Source organism: Artibeus jamaicensis, unplaced genomic scaffold (assembly GCF_021234435.1).
Source record: "Artibeus jamaicensis isolate MK-2021 breed Jamaican fruit bat unplaced genomic scaffold, CSHL_Jam_final contig_384, whole genome shotgun sequence".
Classification (NCBI taxonomy): Eukaryota; Metazoa; Chordata; class Mammalia; order Chiroptera; family Phyllostomidae; genus Artibeus; species Artibeus jamaicensis.
In genome coordinates, this window is record NW_026521810.1 from 19,602,092 (window position 1) to 19,626,858 (window position 24,767).

Consider the following 24,767-nt stretch of genomic DNA (forward strand, 5'->3'; position numbering starts at 1 on the left):
TTCTTTGTTTCAAGCAAGTTAAAAAGCCTTTATCAAATAAATGTGTGTGGGCATCAGCCATATTCCATCTAAAGTGACCAGAATCACCTTAGATGACCCATCTGCAAACTCATCAGAATATTTACCCACCCTCACCTCCCTCCCTCCCTTTTGCCTTATTAAAACCTCACTCAATCAATCACAGCCTCTCCTTTGTATTCTTAATGTCTCCCTCTTTTCTGGCTCCTTCTAGTCAGTGGAAAGCATTATCCAACTAAAAAATGAAAATACAAACCAAACAAAGAAACCTCCCCCTTCTCCTCCTCTTGATCCTACACTTCCCTTCCTTTTCACAGCCTGGCTTCTTGAAAGGGGGTCAGTCTATCATGCTTATTCTACTTCCTCACCCATTCCCCATCCCACAACCGTCTGGCTACTGCCCTCACCATTCCCCAGAAATTAGCCTCCCAAAGTCACAAATGCCATCTCCTGGTGGCTTAATTCAATAGCCACTGTATGCTTCACCAGCTTATGTACTAAAATTGGAAAGATGTGGATAAGATCACCATGGTCTCTGGGAAAGAGTGACAAGCAAATGCATGCAGCATCTCATATTTTTATAGTAGGAACTCATTTTGTTATATATAGGCATCTACCTAAATACAGAATATATTTATTTACATACAGAAAAAGTCACAAAAGATATATCAATTTTTTTCTTTTTTTATTTAATTATTGTTCAAATAGTTTTCTGTCTTTTACTCCCATCCCAGCTCACCACCCCCAGTGCTCCCCACCTCCCTCCCATTTCTACCCGTTAGTTTTTGTCCATGTGTCCTTTACACTAGCTCCTGTGAATCCTTCCCCTTTTCCCCTGAAATTCCCTCCCCTCTCCCCTCTGGTCACTGTCAGCCTTGTTCTCTATTTCAGTGTCTTTGGTTATATTTTGCTTGCTTGTTTGTTTTATTGTTTAGGTTCCTGTTAAAGGTGAGATCATATGGCATTTGTCTTTCACCGCCTGGCTTATTTCACTCAGCATAATGCTTTCCAGTTCCATCCATGCTGTTGCAAAGGGTAGGAGCTCCTTCTTTCTTTCTGCTGCATAGAATTCCATTGTGTATATGTACCATAGTTTTTGGATCCATTCATTTACTGATATATCAAAAATTTAACAGTAGTTATGATGGGTGGTAGGATTTAGGTCAATTCTTAAATTATACTTAATTATATATGTATATATTTTCACCTCATTTATTTATATGTATGTATTCAACTTACCAGTACATAATGATCACATATTCCATATCTAAATACAAATAAATATATTACCTCAAAATATCCAGTAGCCCCTTTTCACTTACCTTATTTGACATCTCAGCACTATTTAACAATATTAACATTGTTCTATACCCTCGACTTTAAGGATATCACTCTCTCTTGGTCTTCCTTTACTGTCTTGAATCCTGTTCTTAGTCTTAATGGCATTCTCTTCTATACCCATTCTCCCTTGTCTCTTTCTGTTCTACACACAGTCTCTGGGCAGTCTCATTCATGTCAATGACTTACATTTATGCTGAAAACTCCCAAATCTGTTTCTCTAGCTCAGAGGCCCTGCCTCAAATCCAGCTTGCTATATACACCCATTAACAAGGTTTCTAAACACTTCAAATTACCAAGCTTGAAAATGAGCCCATCACCTTCACTCCAAATTGGTCCAACTCCTGTATTCCTAGGTCAGTGAATGGAACCACCACCTAAAGCCCTGTCAGAAATGTAGATGTCATTTCTTTTGTCCTTTTTCTTATATCCTACATCAAAAGGGTCATCAAAACATCAACCCTAATAAATTCTATTTCCAATATTTCAAAAAATTCCACTTTTTTTCTCTATCAACACTGCCTTAATCAAGGCTTTCATCATTTCCTCCTTAGATTATTGATATGGCTTCTTGACTGGTCATTCGCCTTCAGTCTCAGCCCCTCTATTTCCTCCTCTGTTCTACAGCCTTAGTGGGTTTTCCAAAATATGAATGTGACAATGTCACTCACTCTCTGCTAAAAATCTCTAATGACTGCCACCACTTAAGGATAAAACCGCGATGACATTTACTGTCCTCCAGGATGGACTTGTTGCTCAGAATTCATCCAACTTGCACCTGAAGTCTTAGTGAACTAATATCTATTCTTCAAACTTTCATATTCTCTGACACCTGCAAGCTTTTGCCCCTGTCACCCCACCAACAGGGAAGCTCCTTCCCTGTGCTCTGTACTTGACTTATTCCCAGTTGGCCTTCGGGACTCAGCTCAGGCATCATTTCCATCCTTGCTTTGACATTATATTGGACTTCCTTCCACTCTGTGCTATAAATCACACTCTATTTTATTGTTCATTCATTTGCCTCACTAGAATGTTGAGATCCTTGAGGTCAGGACCAGAAATTTAATATTTCTTGAATAAATACATAAGTATATGATTGGCATAAAATAGGCAGCCACTTCCCAGCTGAAATGATGTGAGAGAGATGTGAACCAAAGTCTCTTGAACAAATTTACCCACAAAATATTGCAGTGTCATTCTTCAACCGTCACTAGAGCAAATATAGGTGCATCGAAATGTACTTGTTCAACCCAATACTGACAGCTTACTGAGCTCAAAATTCAGAAAAAGCTCCAGGAAAAAAATTCAGAACTTGAATAAGAGCCATCAGCACTGACAAGCAGAAGCTTTTTTTTTTTGAGCAGGCACTTGGCTGCAGGCACGCCATGATGTAATGCAGGGAACACAGCACGCACAGTGGGAAAACCAGTTTCTGTTTATATCTGTACCTTTTATGAGCCTGAAAGAACCAGATGGACTTCTGTATTCCCTTTAGTACTAAAATAAGTAATTATAACATTTCAGTGTGGATGCTGTTCTACAGATTACTTTCAGTTTTTATAATACAAAACATGATAGACTACCCATGTATGATTACGTGAGAACTTAAGGGATTCCTTAAGGATTCCAAAGTAATTTCCATTAACCAAATTTAAATACTGTCTTTCACGGGCACTATTGGCTGCTCACAGGGAGGCACTGACAATGGCTCTGTACCAAAGAGAGATAACCTGGAATCAGTGGGTAGAACCCTGGCCCACACTCATCCGTCTCTTCTGACCAAAGACAGGAATGAAAGAAATGTTCCCATTAACTAGATGGGAAACAAAGGAAAATTATGGCCTCAGGTAGCATTGAAGACATAATTATATTTAATGAATAAAATTAATGTAAAAATACTATACTGAAAACACATCTTACTCCACTAACCCCTCAAAGCCTGCTGAACTTTCTCTTAAACACAATTTCAACTAATTCAAATATTGTGTATGTCCTTGGGTTTGGGTAAAAGCTAGATCCTTCTCCAGCCCAAGAAAGACAATCATAATTATTCTATGTCCATTTTGTGCAGTTCTACATAATGGGAATTTTCACCTTCGCATTTCTTTGTTCAAGTCTGCTTTTTTCCCAAATGAGATCTGACAACTCATCAGCTGAGGGGTTCTGGGAAAGTTTTTCCTGGAGGACAGACAGACATGTCACTCTCTCTGTGCACAACTGTAACTATACATGACACATACCAATAAGTGACAACAGGAGGAGATAATAACAACAGCATAGGACAACACATTAGAAAGAAGAAAGGCACTTGGTCTTTTATGACAATATTATATTCATTTAACCAAGACTGAAACCACCCTGGCTTTACCAATAGTACAGGAATACCTCAAAGACATTGAGGTTTCAAAGCAACTCATAACATTTTTGGTGGTGAAGGGTCTTGCTTTCAATTTGCAAAAAAAAAATGCAATACCTATCAAGTGCAATAAAACAAAGCATGCTTATAAATACAATTTGACATTACTTGTACCCCAAACCCTCCTAACCTAATACTATTAACTATTTTCAAATAGCATTCCTTGTGTAGAAATTGGTGAACTCGTGATACACTTAAGGGGGGGGTCAACAAACTACAGCCCCCAGGCTAAATTTGCCCACCTCTACCCTTGTCAAAACTGTATTATTGGAACACAGCCACTCTTTTTGTATTGACTATAGTTGTCTTCTTGCTACAATAGCAAATTTGAGTAGCTGGAATAGAAACTATATGGCCCACACCTGAAAATATTTAGTATATGGCCCTTTACGAAAAAGGTTGCCAGCCCCTACTCTTCACCAGTAGATCTTAACTGGGGGCTGTATCACTCAGATAATGTTTTCCAGGGCCCATTTTTAATGTCCCAGTCATTACGAAGTTCTACAGGGCCTGAGTTGTCTAATGTTGTACAGGATTACATTCCCACAATACAAAACATGCCCCACCCCAAATGCTAACAGTGATCCTGTTGAGAAACACTACTCATGCTCACTATAATGACCCTGACCTTAACCGTTTGCCATGTCTCAGGCCACATGAATTGATTTTTCCATTGCATCTGCCATCATGAGTTTGATAGATTTACCAGCATAAGTAAACAGCAAAATAGAAGCATACTAATGAATACACTAATAATCCTCATGAGGTATTTGTTGACCAATTAGAGAAAATATATTTACCATCCTTCTGAGGGATTTTTATCATTAGAATTTGGGGACTTGTGTGGATGTAAACACAACATTCTAAGTTTTATTCTAAAGTAAGTTGGCTTTGCACACTACTTTTACTGAAGCATATTTTATTTTAGACTCATGAGTTTTTAGGTGCTTTCTACTTTACAGAGTGGTTATAATTTCTTTTGAGTTACTTTTATGCTAAGCAGTATTTTATAAATTATAATAGTTATTCTAATTCCTATTTAACAAAGGAACCTTAAGATATTTTATTGGAAAGAACTAAATTAGCCTTACGTAGAGATCTAAATATGAAAGAAAACACACGCATCCAAAACTATTGTGACTATTTCACAATCAAGAAATATATACCCTTAGCTACATAGTCAGATGAAACATAAAAATCAAAGAGATTTAAAAATATGTGCATTACAATTCAAGGGATATAAAACAAATCTATCTTCAATGGAATACACCATATGTTCAAGAAATCATAATTCACCTAAAATTGTTACTTCAACCAAGGGATTACAAAACTAACAGCTAGAAAAACCTGCTGAGACACTGCTTCAGGTAAGACCAGATGGAGGAAGGAGTAAGTGGCTCAGAAAATGAACCATTTAAGAAAATAACCAACCAGCACTTCAACTTTCAGGTTCGAGCCAATTGTTTCTTTCCTACTTTGGAGACTATACAAGGCGATAAAAGGAAGGCATTATAATGGGTGCTGTGAACTTCCTAAGTCCTAAGTATTTTCCCAGTTTACTAAACCCTGTGGTGTTATTTGAGAGTTAGGATTTTTTTGTATATTTATAGAATAAAACTACCTAAAGCTCTTCTTAATTTTTCAAGAAAATAAAGTGTCACCATCTCCTCTATTATCTAAAATGACAGCACTATACTTACGAAAATGTTCACTATGTACCAACTCCCCTGGTTAAACAGCAAACATTGGTACTTCCTCAAAGACACACAGTGTTCTGTGATGCTGAGCAGTGGGGAAAATCATTTCAGCTTGGAGAGCAAGGATAAATGACCCTACCCACAAAAAAGAAGTGTGGCATGTCCCTCCTGTGGGCCTGTAGGACACAGATCCCGCCGAACAAGCATGGAGCTGGCAGGGAGAGTACATGCAGCACTACACAGTAGACATGTGGATGAACACACAGGTAAGAGCAAAATTAGGAGATGACACATGAGGTAGACAACGTTATCAGCACAGCATATGGGAGAAAAGGAAAACCATCAAAGTGACTGTGATTAGAGAGAATGCTGAGGAAATACACCAGAGATACTGAGGGCCCTGATACAATGCAAAAGAAAAAAAAACAGAACAAAAACCCTGCCACGGTACACACAAAACAGGATCCCACAGCTTGGAGAAAAGAACACAGCCAGGTCCTCAGCCTGCATAATGTAGGGTTGTAACCAGTTTGCAGAAGCAAAGAAGTGGGAATTGTCATTCAAGTACATAGACTACTCATACTTTATCTTTTAATGTGTGCAGTAAAATGCACATAATTTTCAGTGTAGAGACAAGCTCATCCATTTCAAAAAGAAATATTCTGGTTGTAGAAAGGAGTGAATGCCCCCCACTTAGCATCATTTAACATGTGTACCTGGAACCAGGCTCCGGTTTCCATCACAGTCAAGGTTCTAACGCCAAAGAGATGAAAGTTAGGTAAGTGATGCCACTCAAATTAGACTTTGAATGACAGAAAGTGATCATAAAAATTGGAGAAATATCGATTATATAAACAGAAAGAGAAATTAGCTCCACTCACACACTCAACACACTTTGGGGTATTTCATGCTAGACTATTCATCATAGAAAGCTTTTCTTTAAAATTGGGACCAGCATGTACACTGTTCTAAACAACCTGCTTTGCTTGTTGTTTCTTTTACATTGTAGATCAGCTTTCAGTGTTACTCTGTTTTGTGTTTAAATAACTACATAGTAAGCTATTTCATTTTCATCCCCTGTTGTTTGTGTTCAGACACACACAGTGTCTCCTCATTGTTGTAGATGCCCCTGGGCGTTAACTCATAGAGGTGACTGAGTTATGACATGGAGGGGTCCATGCTATCGCAAGAAGATTAGTTATTTCAGTTCCCAAGAGGAGGAGGCATGACATGCCCTGCAGGGCCACATGGAGAAACGACAGAGTCAGGAGGCAAGAGGGGGAAAAGGGAAGAGCGGAGCCCAGAGCCACTACTGTGGTTGCCAGGGGCAGGAGTGGCTAAGGTGGGATAGGTGAGTCAGAGCAAGTTTAGAATTGGTTGTTTGAATAGTCACGGTGAGCTCTGAAATGCAGGGGTGGCCCCTAGTTTTCTGGTACCCAGACCCAGGGTGATTTAGGTCAGAAGAAAGACTGGCTTGGTGTGTGAGGGTTAGATAAAGATGGTGGTTATAGATATGAGCTTGGAGTTGTTCGGCTTACATACAAAAGGCATGGTCCCAGGCATGGGAGCTGTAGGAATTAGCTAGCCCTGGGAGGTACAGTTTCCCCAGGACGAGCAAAGCTTTAGGATGTCAAAACCTTATAAAAACAGAAAAAAAAATAGAAAAGAAAACATGATTAATATACTCATGCAGGCAGATCCCCAGGAAGTTTCCCTTCAGCAGCCTTTCCTCCTTCTATCATCTCCCAGGACACCGGGGTTCCGTTCACCCTGATTGCAGATGCCTTCAGCACCTGACCCCACTCTTTTGTATCCAACTTCTGGAATTATTGCTGTGATCAACTCAAATCTTTTTTAATGTCCTTCTTACATTAAAAAAAAGACCACCACAATGTTCTCAAGATCACAACATCTGAAAAAGCATCAGTACAAGTTTAGGAATCAAGTACTCTTCAGTCTTCTGCACAGACAGTTGTTTTGAATGTAACTGAGCACTATAGCTTTTGAATTAAAAATGTTAACTTCATATCTTGCACTCCTGAAATCCAACTTCCAGTCATTTATCTCACTGATAACATTTATAAGACATGATTCTCATGACTCTTATGTTCAGTTATAATACTTAGGCAACCGCAAAGGCCAATGTGGTTGCAGCCGAGGGGAAGAGTGAAGGGGAAGGTGAGATTGGAGAATGAGGAAGGGCACAGGTCATAAGAGGGCACCAAAACAAGGGCGAATATCTGAACTTTGGTTCAGTGCGAAAGGAAATAAATGTGGGGTTTTCGGCAGTGCCATGATCAGCTTACATCAATTTTTATTACATCCTTCACCATTCACCCGACTAGTCCAAAGACAGAGTTGTGCTGTATGGGAAAGAGGATCGAGCTGCTGCCTATAATGAGAGAGTGAAAACTCACAAAAAAAAAGTCTGAGAGAATAGAAATGATACTGTAAAGTTGAAGAAAACAAAATTAATAAAAAAAGTTTATAAACTCCCCCAAAAATTGAAGTCAGAGGTTATCTAAATACTGCAGGGAAAAAAATTTCTCTAGAGAAAATATCACGTCACAAAATAAGTGGTATTCATGACTGAAATGAGAAATCAGCAGGAATAATCTGAATTTCTCCTATGGCTCAAAAAGTAATTCAGCCCGGACTGCACTCAAGAGAAATGCCATTAAGTTCTTTAAGAGCATGCTTAGACTTTCGATAACATGTTCATGAACAAAATCATTCAGTTGTTCTACCACTCACGACACCCCTGACTTCAGGCAACCTCACCAAGTTCAGATTGTGTTTTTGAAACAGGAAAAACCTACATCTAACTCTCAATGAAATTCCACAAGGACTTTCCACAAATGACTTCTAGTCACAAACATTCTATTCTAATAAATGTACACTATGTAAATATACATTCAACCTATTAAGCAAAAAATTCATCAATACATTTTATAGCCTCTTTATGATTTGTATCAAGGCTATTCAAGAAATAGTATGTTCCCCCCCTTAAAAAGCACATTTCTAAAACATCAAAAACCTTGAACAAGAAATGTTAACGCATTCATGATGTGCAGCTAAACATCACATAAATTAACACTAGACTTCAAAAATAAATCAACAATAGAGTGTGTTTAGACCATACTCTATTGTGATGTGAAAAACTTCTAAATCATTTGAACCATAAAAGATGTTTAACTCTCACAATACACTAGAGTGAAATTCTATGATGTAACAAGGACATTGACCATGTGCACACAAAGACAGACTTTAACTGTGACGCGACAGGAGTTAAGGTGGAGCCAGGCCTGAAATAGTGAAACTGTACTTCACCTGTTCCATTTGTCACCCACTCTTGGAAAATTTGCCCTGAGGAGGAAGAGGCAGGCGGCACTGTACAGGGTATTTATAGGATGATGCTACAAACTTACAGTACCTCTGAGAACACGGATATGTAGTTTATTACTATTTGTGGCAAACTCTCCTTACCATATTTCAAACAACTCTGTTTCATATGCTAACAGGTTTATTGGGAAGGGAGTAGCACTCCTGAAATAACTGCAAACATAAGCTTTTAGAGTAGGAAGAAAACTAGATTTTTGAAACAACAGATTCTTTATTGAGGGCAAACCTATCCATATCTGTGGAAACATGTTTCATGTTTGAGTGGTGACCTCATAAGGTGATAAGGCCAAAATACACTCCCAGAGCACTGGCTCCCAAAACGTCTTCCATAGAAGCAGTCCTGAAGAGAAGCAGTTACATAAAAGGTAAGACCCAAGAACAGGTGACCTTGGAAAACCGGCATCTGAGTATACAACTTGACCAAGTTCAGAACCAATGTTGAGGGTCTAAGCAAAAATTATTAAACATTTAAAATTTTTCTTTACATAATATTTCTGTAAGCATTCTGGAAATTTTCCTTATTTCTATCACTCTGTCCCTGTCACAGACCTCTCCATACAGAACTCACCACACTTGCCCCAGAACAATTATTCAAAAGTGCTAACCAATGTCTTCCTAACTGGAATCCCTCTGTGATCTGCCTTCTGTCCTGTTGCACCCAGGCCTGCTTAGCTGTGCACAGTGCTCCTCTTGTCCACCCCCCATTCTACACTTACTTCCCACTCAAGTATTTTTTTAAAGACTTTATTCATTTATCTTTAGAGGGGAAAGGAAGGCCAGAGGGAGAGAAACATCAATATATGGTTGCTTCTCCTGTGTCCTCCGCTGGGAACTGGCCTGCAACCCAGGCATGTGCCCTGACTGGGAATCAAACTGTGAGCCCTTAGTTCACAGGCCCGTGCTCAATCCACTGAGCTACACCCCACTTGATTCTGAGCCAGGGCCCCACTTGAGTATTTTTAAGAAATATTTTTTACTTCCCTAACTCTGTGTTCTACCTATTCATATCTTCCCTACCTCTGCTTCCTGTAGCAACCACTGATCTTTTTACTGTCTCCACTGTTTTTACCTTTTCCAGAATGCCAGGTAGTTCATACCTTGTAGCCTTTTCAGATGAACTTCTTTCACTTGCAACATGCATTTATGGTTCACCCGTGTCTTTTCACAGCTCATTTATTTTTAGCACTAAATAACACACCGTTGCTTGGATGTAGCCTAGTTGTTTATTCACTCATCCACTGAAGGATACCTTGGTTACTTCCAACATTTGCCATTATGAATAAAGCTGCTATAAACATCTTTGTGCAAGTTTTTGTATAGATATTAGTTTTCAACTCCTTTGGGTTAATACCAAGGAGCAAGATGGTTAGATTATAAGGTAAGAATATGCTTAGTTTTGTGTAAAAAAAAGTGCCAAACTGTTTCTCAAAAATGGCTCTACCATTTTGCACTCCCGCCAGCAAAGAATGAGAGTTTCTACTGCTCCACGACCTCAAAGAATTAGATGATACCAGTGTTTCTGACTTTGGCTATTCTAATAGGTGTGTACTGTTATCTCAATGTCGTTTTCGTTTGCATCTTTCAGATGACATATGGTATGGAGTATCTTTTCATCTGCTCATTTGCAATTTGTATATCATCTCTGAGGAGTCTGTTAAGATCTTTGGCCCATTCTTTAATAGGGTTTTGTTGTTTTCTTATCATTGGGTTTTAGAGTTCGTATATTTAGATAATCGTCCTTCAGCAGATGTTTCTTCTGAAAGTTTCTTCTCCTAGTCTGTGGGTTACCCTCTAATTCTCTTGATATGGCCTTTTTCCAAGAAGTTTTAAATTTTAATGAAGCCAAGCTTATTTCTTTCATGGATTTACCTTTGATACCATGTAACTATACCCAATGTCATCTAGGTTTACACTTGTTATATTCTAAGAGTTTTAAGTTTGTTTTATATTTAAATCTATGATTCATTTCGAAGGGTATAAAGTCTAGATTCATTTATTTGCATGTGATGTCCAGTTGTCCCAGAACTATTTATGGACGAGCCTATTTTGCTCCATTGTATTGCCTTTGCTCCTTTGCCAAAGATCAATTGACTGTATTTATGGCCATCTATTTCTAGGCTCTGTATTCTATTCCATAGATTCATCTATTTTTCCTTGTAGTTCTATCAGTTTTTGCCTCACATAATTTAATGTGCATACATGTTAAAAATTGCTGCATTCTTGGAGAACAAACCTCTTTCTCTTTATATAATGCCTTGCTTTAACCCTAATAACTTTTCTTATTTTGTAATATGCTCTATCTGAAATTAATATAGCTACTCGAGCTTCCTTTTTATCAGTGCTAGCATGGTTTGTTCTTCCCCATACACTTGCTTTCAATCTATATGTGTCCGTATATTTAAGGTTGGTGTCCTGTACAGTCAGCTAGTACTTTCTGATTTATTCCAACAACTTCTTTTAAATGGTGCATTTAGACCATTTATATTAAAAAATTACTAATAAAGCTGGAGTAATATCTACCATAGTCATTACTGTATTCTTGTTGCTATTACTCTTTGTTCCTATTTTTATGTTCAATTCTTTTTCTGCCTTTTGTGATTTTAACTGAGCATTTCACATGATGCCAGTTTCTTTTCTTTCTTAGCACATCAGTTTTATATTTGACCCTTAAACCACGTGGGGTTTAGAGGCACCGGCACCATCTCCCCTCCCACTCGTCAGTTGAAGATCCACATGTAGATACTCATCAGCCCTCCACACATGGATTCCCAACAGCACACTAAAAATACAGTTGGTCCTGGAAATACGTGGGTTTAAACTGCACAGGCCCACTTAAATGTGAATCAACTTTTTCTCTCCCTCCCCTTCCTCCTTCCCCATCTCCTCCTCTTCCTCCCTTTCCTGCTTTTTCTTCTTCTCCTTCTTTTTTCTTCTACTTTTTCTACTCCTCCTTCTTCTATTTTTTAGTGGTTTCCCTGGACTTTGCAATTGTATTTTAATTTTTAACCATTTAAAATCAATCTGTTGGTTGTAACTAGTGAAAATGCATAAATGTTTAAATAAAAAGTGAAAAACGTGCCCTAGCTCATGTGGCTCAGTGGATTGAGCGCCGGCCTGCAAACCAAAGGGTTGCTGGTTCGGTTCCCAGTCAGGACACATGCCTGTGTTGACAGTTCCCCAGTATGGGGTGCCTGAGAGGCAACCAAACATTGATATTTTTCTCCCTCTCTTTCTCTTCCCTTCCCTTCTCTCTAAAAATAAAAATAAATAAAATCATTTTTTAAAAATGTTATCCCGAGCTCATTCTATCATTGTCTCACTTAGGAAAAGAATAAAAACTATCTAATTAAGATAGCTCCCATACTTTCCATATGGACTCTTCCTCTGTCTTTAAGCATATACAAAGGTAAACAATGTGTATTTATTGATATAACTTTGGGTTTTGCTTTTTTATAAAAATGAGATCATAGTGTGTAGAGTAAGTACTCTGCAATTTAAGAATATATAATTGGCATGCCTTCAGGTCAATCGAAGAAAACTAGATAGTCCTTTTTATAAATACGCAGTAGAAAGAAAGACTCTTAGCTCCCAGTGTTCATGCATTATATAATCACTGTGCCTGAATAAAGGCAGAATATGACTTGCTTCTGGGCATCAGAATACAACAAAGATGACAGATGTATGTGATTATGTGCATGTAAGTATGTAATAGGACTGTGGACACCTTCCCTTTGTGGGCTTTGAAGGAGCAAGTTGCCAAGTAGTGAGCTGCCCTACACAGTAAGCCACACAGCAAGGAACCGAGTGCAACCCTTGACTGGCAGCCTGAGGCCTTCCATCGGACAGCCCCTGAGGAACAGTATGCTGCCACCAAACAGGCGAACCTGGAAGTGAGTCCTTCTCTCTGTGAGGAGAAACAGTTCCAGGTGACACCTTGATTGGAACCTGATGAGACCTTGAAACAGCAGATCCAGCTAAGCCATGACTGGACTTCTGATGGACAGAAACCATCAGAGGATGCATCACGGTTTTGCACCCTTACTTTTGTGGCAATATTGCTACACAGCAATGGAAAACCAATATGCTACATAATCTTCTATAGTTTGGATGTGCACAGTGCATTCAAACGATCTACTGAGAAATTCTGGTTTTCAGGTTTTGCTACTACAAACAATGCTGTAATAAGTGAGCATCATTGAAGATCTTTGCTTATTTCTATGGGATACATTCCCAGAAAATAGCATGCCCATTAAATAATATGTGAAAATAAAGATAATCTTTATTTAAATATATGTTCATCCTACCTTTTAATATTATTGGTCTACCTCTTTATTTTCCTGTGCACTGATTTTTTTAAAATCCCCAAATAGGTCTCTTTTTTTCCCAGTCAATACCCTACAATGTTTTCTCCAGGCTACAGCTAAAGCAGGCTTTGTAAAATTCAAATGACTGTCTCATTGTGCTTCTTAAATCACTTCATTGGCTTCTCATTGTCCTTAGGGTAAAGTCAACACTCCTTACCACTGCTCATCTGCCTGTCATGACTGGCCCCAGATTTATTCTGTCAGCCAGAAATCTCAGTACGTCACCCATCAGATATGTTCACTGTGATAGTAAAGCCATTCTCGACTTCTTGAAGTTACCATGTGCAAATTTTACCCATCTTGTGCATGTGTAGCTCTTTTTTTCTCTCAAAAACATGCACTTTTCATTCTCCAGGCTCCATTCTCCATTCCTTGGGCTAACTTCTAATTAAGGTTAAACATCAAATTTATACACTGCTTGTCCTATAAAGCCTCATCTGAAGTCCCTGTTCTGAGATCGCTGCTTCCCCCATGTGATTTTCTGTATTTAAGCACAAAGCATATCCTATTACCATTGAAGATACGAGGGCTACCTCCCAAGGACCACTTACTGTCATGTAGGAAATGCTGCTTGAAGAAGTGATTGCCAAGAGAAACCTTCTGGCTAACAGACCTCTTAGGAGATTTTTCTCACTATTTAATCAAAGCAGATGAAGCAGGGAGTGAGTCAAATATCCCTCCTAACACACATATACAACCTCTCATTCCCTAATTCCACCAAAATGGGTCAGAAGGAACATAGATCTCATCCAAAAAAGCCCAGAATCTCCAAACTTGCCACCCAACAAGAATCTCTGAAGATTTCACAACTGGGGACTTTAGCTCATGAATTAACCAAGTGCAAAGGGCAAATACCTGCACTGAGATAGCCGTCAGTCTCAGTTTATGTGTAGTACAACATCAGGGAAGTACCTGGATAAGTGAGATGGTTGTCGCCTTGAGACTGAAGCCAAGGTGTCAGCATGGCCACTACAGTCAACAGTAAGTCAACAGGCTCAAGAGCAAGAGCCCCTGATGTTTCCAGGTCCTGGGACCTTCACACTCCTCCAGGCTCCTCCACCACGTGTACACACACCCAGGAAACTGATTCTCTCCATCACAGTGACTTTCAGGGCTCTTTGACACCAACCCACAGTAATGAATTCATTTTTCCATTTTCAATACCCTCCAAGGCCACACATATATCCATACACTCAAAATAAAAGTTTCAAAGTTTCTCTTTTCTACTTTATTCTAATTTTTAATGATCATCAGACCTCAATATATCAATATCATGGCCAACTAATATGTATCTATCTCCTAAGAAAACACTAACAGTTTTTTTTTAAACAGGTGTAAGTATCTTATTTACAACTATTACAAGCCACGGTTTTCCAGTTCTCAATTATAGCAGTTATCATATCACAACTCATTACTTGTTCATCAAGCACATACTGATTGGGCCTTTGTTATATGATCCAAAGAATCCTCTTTTCATCAGCTTTTATCTTCCTGTGTACTTCATTTTATAATATCATTCCACCAAATGGTAAACTCTAGTAAATGCTGAATTTACTTTAAGTTACTTTCTACCTTTTGCTATCCAATGATCCCACTGCTAGGATAACACCCTAAGAATCCACCAATTCAAAAAAACCTATGCACCCCAATGTTCATAGCAGCATTATTTACAATAGCCAAATGCTGGAAACAGCCTAGGTGCCCATCAGTAAATGAGTGGATCAAAAAAAATTGTAGTACATATATACAATGGAATACTACACAGTAGAAAGAAAGAAGGAGCTCCTACCCTTCACAACAGCATGAATGGAACTGGAGAGCATTATGCTAAGTGAAATAAGCCAGGTGGCAAAAGACAAATACCACAGGATTTCACCTCTAAGTGGAAACTAATCAACAAAACAAACAAATGAGCAAAATAGACCCAGAGACATGGAAATAAAGAACACACTGACAGTGACCAGAGGGGAGGGGTGGAGAGGGATAATGGTAAAAAGAGAGGTGAGGGTCTAGTCAAGGACCATGTAAGAAGGACCTGTAGTAATGGGCAAGAGGGTGGGCACTGACTGAGGGAGCAGGGGGTGGGCAGTGTCAGGGAGAACAATGGGGGGGGAACTGGAATAGCTGTAACTGAACAACAATTAAAGAAAAGAAGTGTGAGTTGTTTCCACAAATACAGCAATTTGCAGACTCTTTAACAAATCCTTCTGAACTTGGTTTGTACTGCTTTGGTGTATCTTACCTGACATGCACCGGCACTGAACTGGTGACTCCTACCCTGTTCTCAGTGCAGCTGGCACACATTACCCTAAGAGCATAATGCTCCACCATAACTGCATGCATACCCAACTTCTGAAGAAAGAGCAAGAGCCATAGAGCTCAGCCCAGGCCCATGTCAGAAATCTCTTTCCCCATCCTACACACATACCCGTACAGTAATGCTCCACATTATGCCATACTTCTCGCCATAACTATAGATAATTATGATGCATTTCTATCTTCCTTTCTAGAGTATAAGCTCTACAAGTACAGGGAACTGTGTTCCCAGCACTTATCCTCCCAGGATCTGGTGCAGAAGCCAAAGCACAATAGGTTTTCAATAAATATTGGTTGAATGAATTAACTAATTAATGTTCACTGCTAAAAACACCTGGTGACTTAGCTTCTCCAGGTTAGTTTTAAACCAGCAGCATCTACTTTATTGAAATCCTCCCCGCATTATCTTTCCTGAAATATCTTCTAAATTGTAGTGTGTCCTGAGTTGCTCTTCTTTTCACATTTTCAAAATCTTTCTCCCGGCTCGCTTCATCAACTTCTCTCACCTGGTAAACATTCTTCAATTTTAATTACATGCTTATTGTGATGAATTACAATTGAAGTAATTTTAGAAGGTGAGATATTTGCTAACTATAGAGAAAGACTGATGAAATTCAAGTATCTTTCCCTATTATCCAAATTTACATCTGTTTGCATAGCTCTACTTAATGAATATAGCTATTTTCATATCCAACTGAATCTCCAATCTCTGTCTTCTTTCTGTTTAAAACTATCTTCCCCCAGAAATCAGGCAATAATCTTTTCTTTTTTTTCAAACTAGACTTGTTTAGATCTTCCCTCATCTTTCCTATGCAAAGAAACTAAAACATACATTGAGAGTTTCCATGCAAAGTGGAAGAACAGTAAGAAATACAGTAAGTGGGGAGACAGAGATATGAAAGAGGAAAGAGAAGAGAGAAATGGGAGGAGGGTCTTCCATATGGCTCAAGAATTCTTTCCCAGCTGATGAAGACCAAATTATGGTGATACTATTAAAGATGTGCCTGAGAGAACAGACTGGTACAGTTTCTGTCAAAGCTTTAATATCCTTTATTGCAAAATTTAAAACGAAGTAAAATCATGGGGAAATCAATCTTTTAGTTCCTTCACATATTATTCAACTTAAAATGATTTCCTTTTCTTCAATTTAGTGTCAATCATGACAATTTCGACTTCTTGGATAAAAAAATGTTTATAAAATGGATACATGCATCCTAATTTTTTGCATGTTTGTCTACAATAGTGGAAAGAGTTACTTTAAGATTAAAGGCCCATATTCTAATAACTGTAATAATTTTTCTAAGAAGCACATGTAAAAGAATGTGCTGAATCTGCAATGAGTATAATTTTTGTGTCTGGATTCGTGTAAATTCCAGGCTGTGGTATTTCAGGATAATGTTCTCATCATCATTTACTTGGGATGGAAAGAATAGATGAATTGGGGTAGGAGAGACTCTTATAAGACCCTGGAAGCACAGAAAACTGACAAATAAGTCAAGCCATTGGTTTCATTTCTAAGTCACTGTTTTAAACCCTTCCTGGGCTACTTGCTTTTGTAGGTGTATGCTCGACTGTATGAGTCATGCAGCCAAGTCTCCCACAACATGTAATAATCACAATTGCACAGGAAATGCATAAGCACAACTTTCTCACCATCAGCAAAATGTCAAGTACACCCACGAGGGTCAGAAAATGCTTAGTATACAATAGATAACATACTATTATTAGCTCTAGAACAACCAAAAGCTTTTCTTACAGCAAAAACAAAATGCTGATAGATATGATTCATGAACATCTATCACCTACATTCACCTCTAAAAGGTTTATCTATTTAAAAACAATACAAATCTATTAGAGGGTTTTGCAACAGGATTTACTGAATTCTAGTGTTAGCCCTAGCTTAGTCAACCATCGGTGAGTCACAGAATTAGTAGGCAGGTAAAAAGAGATGCTATTCTGAGAAAGAATAATGCCTCATTTAAAATGTTGCCTTCTCAAGAAGGGGCTGGAAAGAAGTATTCCAAGTCATGAAATCCAAAGACCTACAACCAAGATTGATCTATCCAGCAAAGCTTTCATTTAGAATGGAAGGACAGATAAAGTGTTTCTCAGATAAGGTCAAATTCAAGGAGTTCATCATCACCAAGCCCTTATTATATGAAATGTTAAAGGGACTTACCCAAGAAAAAGAAGATAAAAAAGATGAACAGTGAAAGGACAGCAAACTCAGTTATTAACAACCACACCTAAAACAAAAGCAAACTAAGAGGACATCTAGATCAGAAGCAGAACCATAGAAATGAAGATTACATGGAGGGTTAGCAACAGGGGAGTGGGAGAAGGAGAAGGGGGGAGAAGGTACAGAGAATAAGTAGCATAGATGGTAGGTAGAAAATAGATAGGGGGGAGGGTAAGAATAGTATGGGAAATATAGAATCTAAAGAACTTGAGACACATGGTCATAAACTAAAGGGGGGAATGATGGGGAAGGGGGTGTGCAGGGTGGAAGGGAATGAAGGGGAAAATAGAACAACTGTAATGGCATAATCAATAAAATATATTTTAAAAAATAAAAATAGGCCCTGGCTGGCATAGCTCAGTGGATTGAGCACGGGCCTGTGAACCACACGATTGCGGTTCGATTCCCAGTCAGGGCACATGCCTGGGTTGCAGGCCAGTTCCCAGCAGGGGACTCAGGAGAGGAAACCACACATTGATGTTTCTCTCCTCTCCTTCCCTTCCCCTCTAAAGATAAATAAATAATAATAATAAATCTTACAAAAATAAAAGTAAATTTTAAAAAATGTTGCCTTCTACAACTCAAGGAACTTTTTAAAGTTTATATATGAGTGGGAGTGAGGTATCTCATACAGTCTTGACTACCAAAAATCTCCATCATCTCTCTCTCTGTCTCTCTCTCTCTCTCAGGCCCTGACACACAGAGTGTCTGGATCTCTGAGTCCCCCCGACAGAGCCAGCCAAATACAGAAATGCTTGCGTTGAACTCCACTTGCATTGAAATAAAGTGAAATGAGGGGTGAGGGAATGAATATTTATTAAGCATTTAGCTTCCCTAATTAATACATCAACTGAAAAATTGTCTCTTATCATTATTATTTAGATAAATATCTGTTCTGTTTCTTTGCTAGAAGGGATGTTAAAAATGTCATTTATCAAACATCCATATTTTCATCACAGTTTAAAGCTTCATTGCATCAATTCTATCTCCTTCTTTTAAAGAGCTGTTAGTTTATTCCAAGAGGTTACACTGTTTTCTGTATGGTGTTTTCAGAGTCTAGTGTATCCAGCTTGGAAAGAATGAAAGTTTCAGAAAATATAAATTAGAGATATACTGGGGAATTTCATAAACAAAACAGAGAACTTTTTTAAGATGAAAGAAATTCTAGCCACTGAGTCACTAATCATTTATTAAAGACAAGCAGATTTATCTTTTAAATTCACACTGAACATGGTGAAGATGGAAGATTAAAACATGACTTTGCCACTCTTAAGAAGTCTCTTTTGGTTATTTGTTTGTTTTAACCAAAGTACATACTTTATTCATATTTCCTCCACTTGGACCTAACGTCATTTTTCGGTTCCAGGATTCCATCCAGGATACACATTTACATTTAATGTCTCCTTACGTTGTCACGTCTCCTTAGGCTCCTCTGGGCTGTGGCAACTTCTTAGATGTTCCTCACTTATAATGACCTTGAGAGTTTTGAGGAATACTGGCTGGGTGTTTTGTAGAATGCCCCTAATTTAAGATTTACCCAATGTGTACTCATGATTAGACTGGGGTTATAGATTTTGAGAAGAACACAGATATAAAGTGTCATTCTTATCACATAAGCTATCAATGTGACTTACTGTTATTGGTGTTAATCTTGGTCACCTGGCTGCAGACACATTCAGCAAGTTTCTCGCTTTTCATATTTGTAGTCTTTAGAAGAAACTCACTGTGTGCAGCCCATGCCTAGTGAGTAGGAGATGTGCTCCATAAACTACTGAAAGTTCTTCTGTATCAGCAATTTGCCTATTCTCTGCCAGGTATTTATTTATTCAATCATGTATTCATATAAGTATGTGCTTATAGTTATTTACTTTATACTTTGCATTATAAGCCAATATTACTTTATTTTGTTGTTCAAATTATCTCAGCTTTAGCCACAAGGGACTCTTTCAATTGCCCCCCATGTTCCTTTGACATGTATCCCACTTATATTTTGTTTTTATGTGATCATTTCCTCACTTTTGACACTACAAGATGTTCTAACCTCACGTTGTATTTCGGGCTCAAACCTAGAATCAGCCACTTCTCCAAGGAGTCCTGGCTCCTTTTGTCGGAGAACAGCATTAGAAGTCAACTTCTGTATGCTAGGTGTGCTCACTGTTTCTAAGCCCTCTTAGCTATCAGAACATGGACACAAAAACATGCATACTAACACACGTATATACAGATATCCCAAAATGTTGCTGTATGTAAGCACTGGAATCTACATTAATCAAACACGATTTTACACTGACTCTCATCCATCTGTGGTCTTCCTTACCAAAATCCAGTTTAATCATGACACAAAAACCTAATGAATCAAATCCTCTGTGTCCCTCCCGCAATGTGTAATGCAGCAGGCAGACAACGGTTTTGGTAGGCACTGCCCACCACGCAGTGCTTTGTTTGGCTTCCTGCAGCTGGGGTGGTCACAGCCTTCAGGAGGGATGAGTTAGCGACAAAGACTTAGCCACTATCTCAGTTCAACTGAGGTGGCTCTGTCACTCAGCAGCCTGTGACGGGACTTCCTTTCACTCTTCCCTGAACTCCAGTTTCTGCCTCTTCCCCATTCCTTCTCTTCCTTTCAAAAATGTCTGACATTATGCTGTCCAAGGAAGGCTAAAAAATGGAGCATAACATTCTTTGTAAAAATAGGTTCAGACTACTCTTTTCTTCAACAGTCATCATTTCACAAGGAAACCTCACAAAAGTCATATTTACCCACAATGTAGAAAACAAAGGCAGTCACCGAGTGTCACCACTGTGCCAGTACCGCATTCATTAGTTTAAGAAAAGGGGGTTATGGGTAGAGGGCTCTCCAATGCACTCCTGGAAATACTGCAGACTAGTGACTTGTCATTCACTGCTGATTACCTGACTGACCTGCCTGCTGCAGCCGCCCTGTGCACAAAGGTTAATTTTTAACACTCTACTCCATTTGATATTGCCCAATCTGATGCCCTCAACTTGTTCCCTGTGAGTGTCTTCCTCCGTCACTAGTGCCTGCCCATGGGCACCAAAACTGTAGACTCTAACTTTCAGATTGCTTCGAACAGCTTTTTCCACCGGGCTCATCCGTGAGGGTAAATAGTACCTTTCTACACCAGGCCTTTTAATACAGGAATAAGTCTTGGCTCAGAGTTCTTAGCAATCAGTCTATTTATGTCTCATTTGATATTTGCTGGGAATGTCTGGTCAGGTACCCTGTTAGGGAGACATTAAGCACTGAAATGAGTAAGTCTTAGGTGTTGACCCTGAACTAAGTCAACTACTTTCCACTGGTGGTGAGAGGCACATAAATGCACGAATGGAGAGAGAAAATTTCCACTGTCTTAACAGGCATGTAGGAATTTTCCAGGTGAAAATTGAGCAGGACAAGGATGTTCCAGAGCCAAGAGCCAAGAGCACGCCAAGAGAGGCTCAGAAGCCTTAGTGAGCACACTCTGCTTTAGAACAGGGAGGAATTCACAAATGCAGCCCACAGAGTAAATAGAGGTACAGGAAGTTAGAAGGCTGGAAGGGGCTAAAAGAAATGGCTACGATCAGGATTTTGAAAATTATCAATGGGCAATAAAAACTATTGAAGGATATCAGCCACACAGTGACATAAACAGATTTTCCACAAATCCTGGCTACAAACACTTTGCTGTTGTGGCTATAGTCTCATAGACCACAACACAGTCAACTTAAAACACATCAACTGAAAATACTTGTTACTTACTAGGGAAAAAAATCAGAAAGCATAGCATCTTACTCATGTTACTTACTATAGATTGCTAAAATTTCAATTGCAAAAACATGCCTCAAAAATATGAAAATCAAGTGAGTCAGTATAAAAAAAGAATATTATGTTTCTTTCTTTATAAGTAGACCTATCTGCAATGGAAAAAAAAAGCCCCTGAAATCTAGCTTTACGTCCTGTATAGCTGTACAAATCTTCTGGCTCTACATAAGATCATCTGCTTTTTAAGTCAGTGAGATGATGACAGGCAGGAACTGTCTGAGCCATTTACTAGGAGAAGAGTGGCCCTGGCAGCTGGGGTATTATTCATGACAAACCTACTGAAATACAATGCTATATTCAAACACTTTCTTAATGACAACCACTCACCTACAATATTAAGAGGCTTTAAATAAGGAGTTGTAAAAGCTTCAGATTCTAATATGGTGTCACAACAACTGAAGGTGTAAAGTAAAAATCAGCATTTGTAAAAGTAGAAAGGTAACAAAATTCAACAACTGCAGTACTGTCAGCAAGGCACAGTGTCGTCCAGGGTAAACAACCCAGTCTTCAGGAATCGTGGGTGCAGTGTGACCCAGTGCCCTGCTAGCACGGCGACTGTGGGCCCACCTTGGACAGCTGGGCCTAACACCCACTTACCACTCTCAGTGTAGAATCTGGCACTGCGGAACTCTTCTTCTTTTTAATTCTCATCACCAGGTAAGGAGAGAATATGCTCACTCTCTTCAAAGCCAAAGGAGTACACAGGTGAGCACTCTTACCTTGATGCCAACACCCACGTTTCTGTGCACATCCCTTCCTGCCAGCTGGGCCCCTGGCAGCCTGGCCCATCACTGATACTCTAGGGAACACCTGTTTTAACATAGGGTTGGGGCTTTCACTGCACTCTTGTTTCAATTTTCCACACATCTTAATTTGCTGAATGGAAATTTGGGACTTCAGAAATAAAAAGGGGTTGAGGTATATGTCCTGGGAACTTGGGGAAGAAAAACAAAAATGAAAAAGGAGGAACCCACTCCGGAAACATGTATTACAGAACTTCCATGAAAGAACTCCTTAAGACTATACACGATCTTCAAGATTAAAGGAGCTTATCTCAGGCATTTTTTTTCTTTTTTCTCCTCAGCAAATTAAATCTCCTAGTGGCATAGGAATTACATTCTAATAAATAGAAACAACTGTACTTGAACAACAAGAAAAATAAATAACAAAAAAAATTCTTTAAAAATTAAAAGAAAACTTAATTGCATACCATTAACCTAAAAATTGGTCAGTGAACATTGATTGGTTAACAGAACACTGGGTCAAATTGGGGCAACCTCATAACTGTCATAGAAAGATAAATGCTTGCACAGAAAAGAAAGGGGAAAGAAAATATGGGAAAATTATTAAAAAATTAATATACACTGGGAAAAATTCAAAGAAAATGGAATCTTCTGAAAAAGATTTTAAAACAAGCACACAGCACACGTTGTTGGTTGCTGCCCAAAGGACATAACTCCTTCTATGCTCCGCAAGCACCAGGCACCAGCCCTGGCACATCCCTCAAGGTTTAAGGCTTCCCCAACCCAGTCCTGTCAGCCAATCACTGGTCTGAGGGGGCGCATGTGCACAAGCACCAATGGCCTGGCTCTGAGCATAAGGATAGGAGAGGGGATTTGCTGAGGCCCAATTGGAAAGATTTCCCTCTGTAACTGGAGAGAAGAAATCCTTTTTGACACCATCTTCCTTACTGACTACTTTGAAACCAACTGCAGGACAGGACTTCAGAGCTGGAAAACTGTAAATTTCTTGGTGATTTTACATAAAATATTGACATCAACAAACACTACAAAAAAACCCCCTAAGTATACTTTCTTTTTAGCCACAAACTAACTAATCAGTGTCATAAATTAAGAATATTTAGAATTATTCACTGCTCAAAAAATTCCCAGAAATTTTAATTTCTTATAAATGAGAAATAAATGAGCTAAATTAATAGCTCATAAATGAAAGGAACTCCACAGAGGTTTGCCCAAACTTGAAAATAATCTCATAAAAGTACATAACATTATCAATGATGAGTTGTAAAACTAAAAGGTACTTATTTAAACAGGTAATGCACACACACACTTAAATCAACCATGCAAAAGACTAAATTATTATTCTATTTTTAATAAACAAATATACAAAACATTATACAATCCTGAAAATGAAGAGGTGATCAAGGGTATGTAGTCAAAAATGTAAAAAAAGTGTAATTGTAGACTTCCAGCCAAGCTGCAGGTGTAGGTAAATACACATCACCTCCTCCCACAACCAAAAGAAGGAAAACAAAAAATTTAGAAACAAAAAGTAACCAGAACTGCCAGAAAATTAAACAGGATGAAAGTCTGGCAATGTTCACTCAGACTGGTAGAAAGGGTAGAGATGGGCAGCTGGGTGGGGAGGACTCATGGTGAGCCAGAGGCCAGAGAACCAGGCAAGTAGGACATATGCTGACAGACCTGGCAGCCCCACATTTATATGCAGATAAACTGAGAGGAACAACTGCAGAGTGAGAGACACCATGTAACCACGGGTTCCAGTGTGAGAAAAGAAAGCCTCAAAACCTCTGGCTGTAAAAATCTGTGGGGATTGAGGCACCAGTCTCATAGGAGACTTCATTGGAGAGACCCACAGGGTCCTAGAATGTGCACAAGCCATCCCACCTGGGAATCAGCACCAGAAGGGCCCAATTTGCTTGTGGGTAGCAGTGGAAGTAACTGAAAGTAGTACAAGAGCTGAGCAAGCGACACTGTTCCCTCTCTGACATTGTTCCCTCTCCCACATACAGCTCCACAACTCAGCAAAGAAGGTTGCCCCTCCCTGGCAAATACCTAAGGCTCTGACCCTTACCATGTAACGGGCCCTGCCGAGACAAAAAAATATGGTTCAAATGAAAGAATAATCAAAGCTCCAAAACTAGAACTAAACAATGAAGAGACAGCCAATCTATCAGATGCAGAGTTCAAAGCACTGGTAATCAGGACGCTCACAGAAATGATTGAATAAGGCCACAAAGTAGAGGAAGAAGTGAAGTCTATGCAAAGTGAAACAAAGAAAAATACACAGGGAACCATCAGTGAAGGGAAGGAAACCAGGACTCAATCAACAATTTCAAACAGAAGGAAGAAATAAACATCAAACCAGAATGGAATGAACAAACAAGAATTTAAAA

At 38.9% G+C, this 24,767-nt stretch overlaps 1 protein-coding gene and 1 non-coding gene across 5 annotated transcripts in view; one reads left to right on the top strand and one right to left on the bottom strand.

Annotated features, from left to right (window-relative positions):
- The window catches only part of CTNNA2 (catenin alpha 2), a 1,098,262-nt gene that overhangs the window by 979,456 nt on the left and 94,039 nt on the right, over positions 1-24,767 (bottom strand). The window lies entirely within an intron of this gene.
- On the top strand, positions 496-598 carry LOC119046503 (U6 spliceosomal RNA). The gene has a single exon (XR_005082001.1). It is a non-coding gene; the product is annotated as a U6 spliceosomal RNA (small nuclear RNA).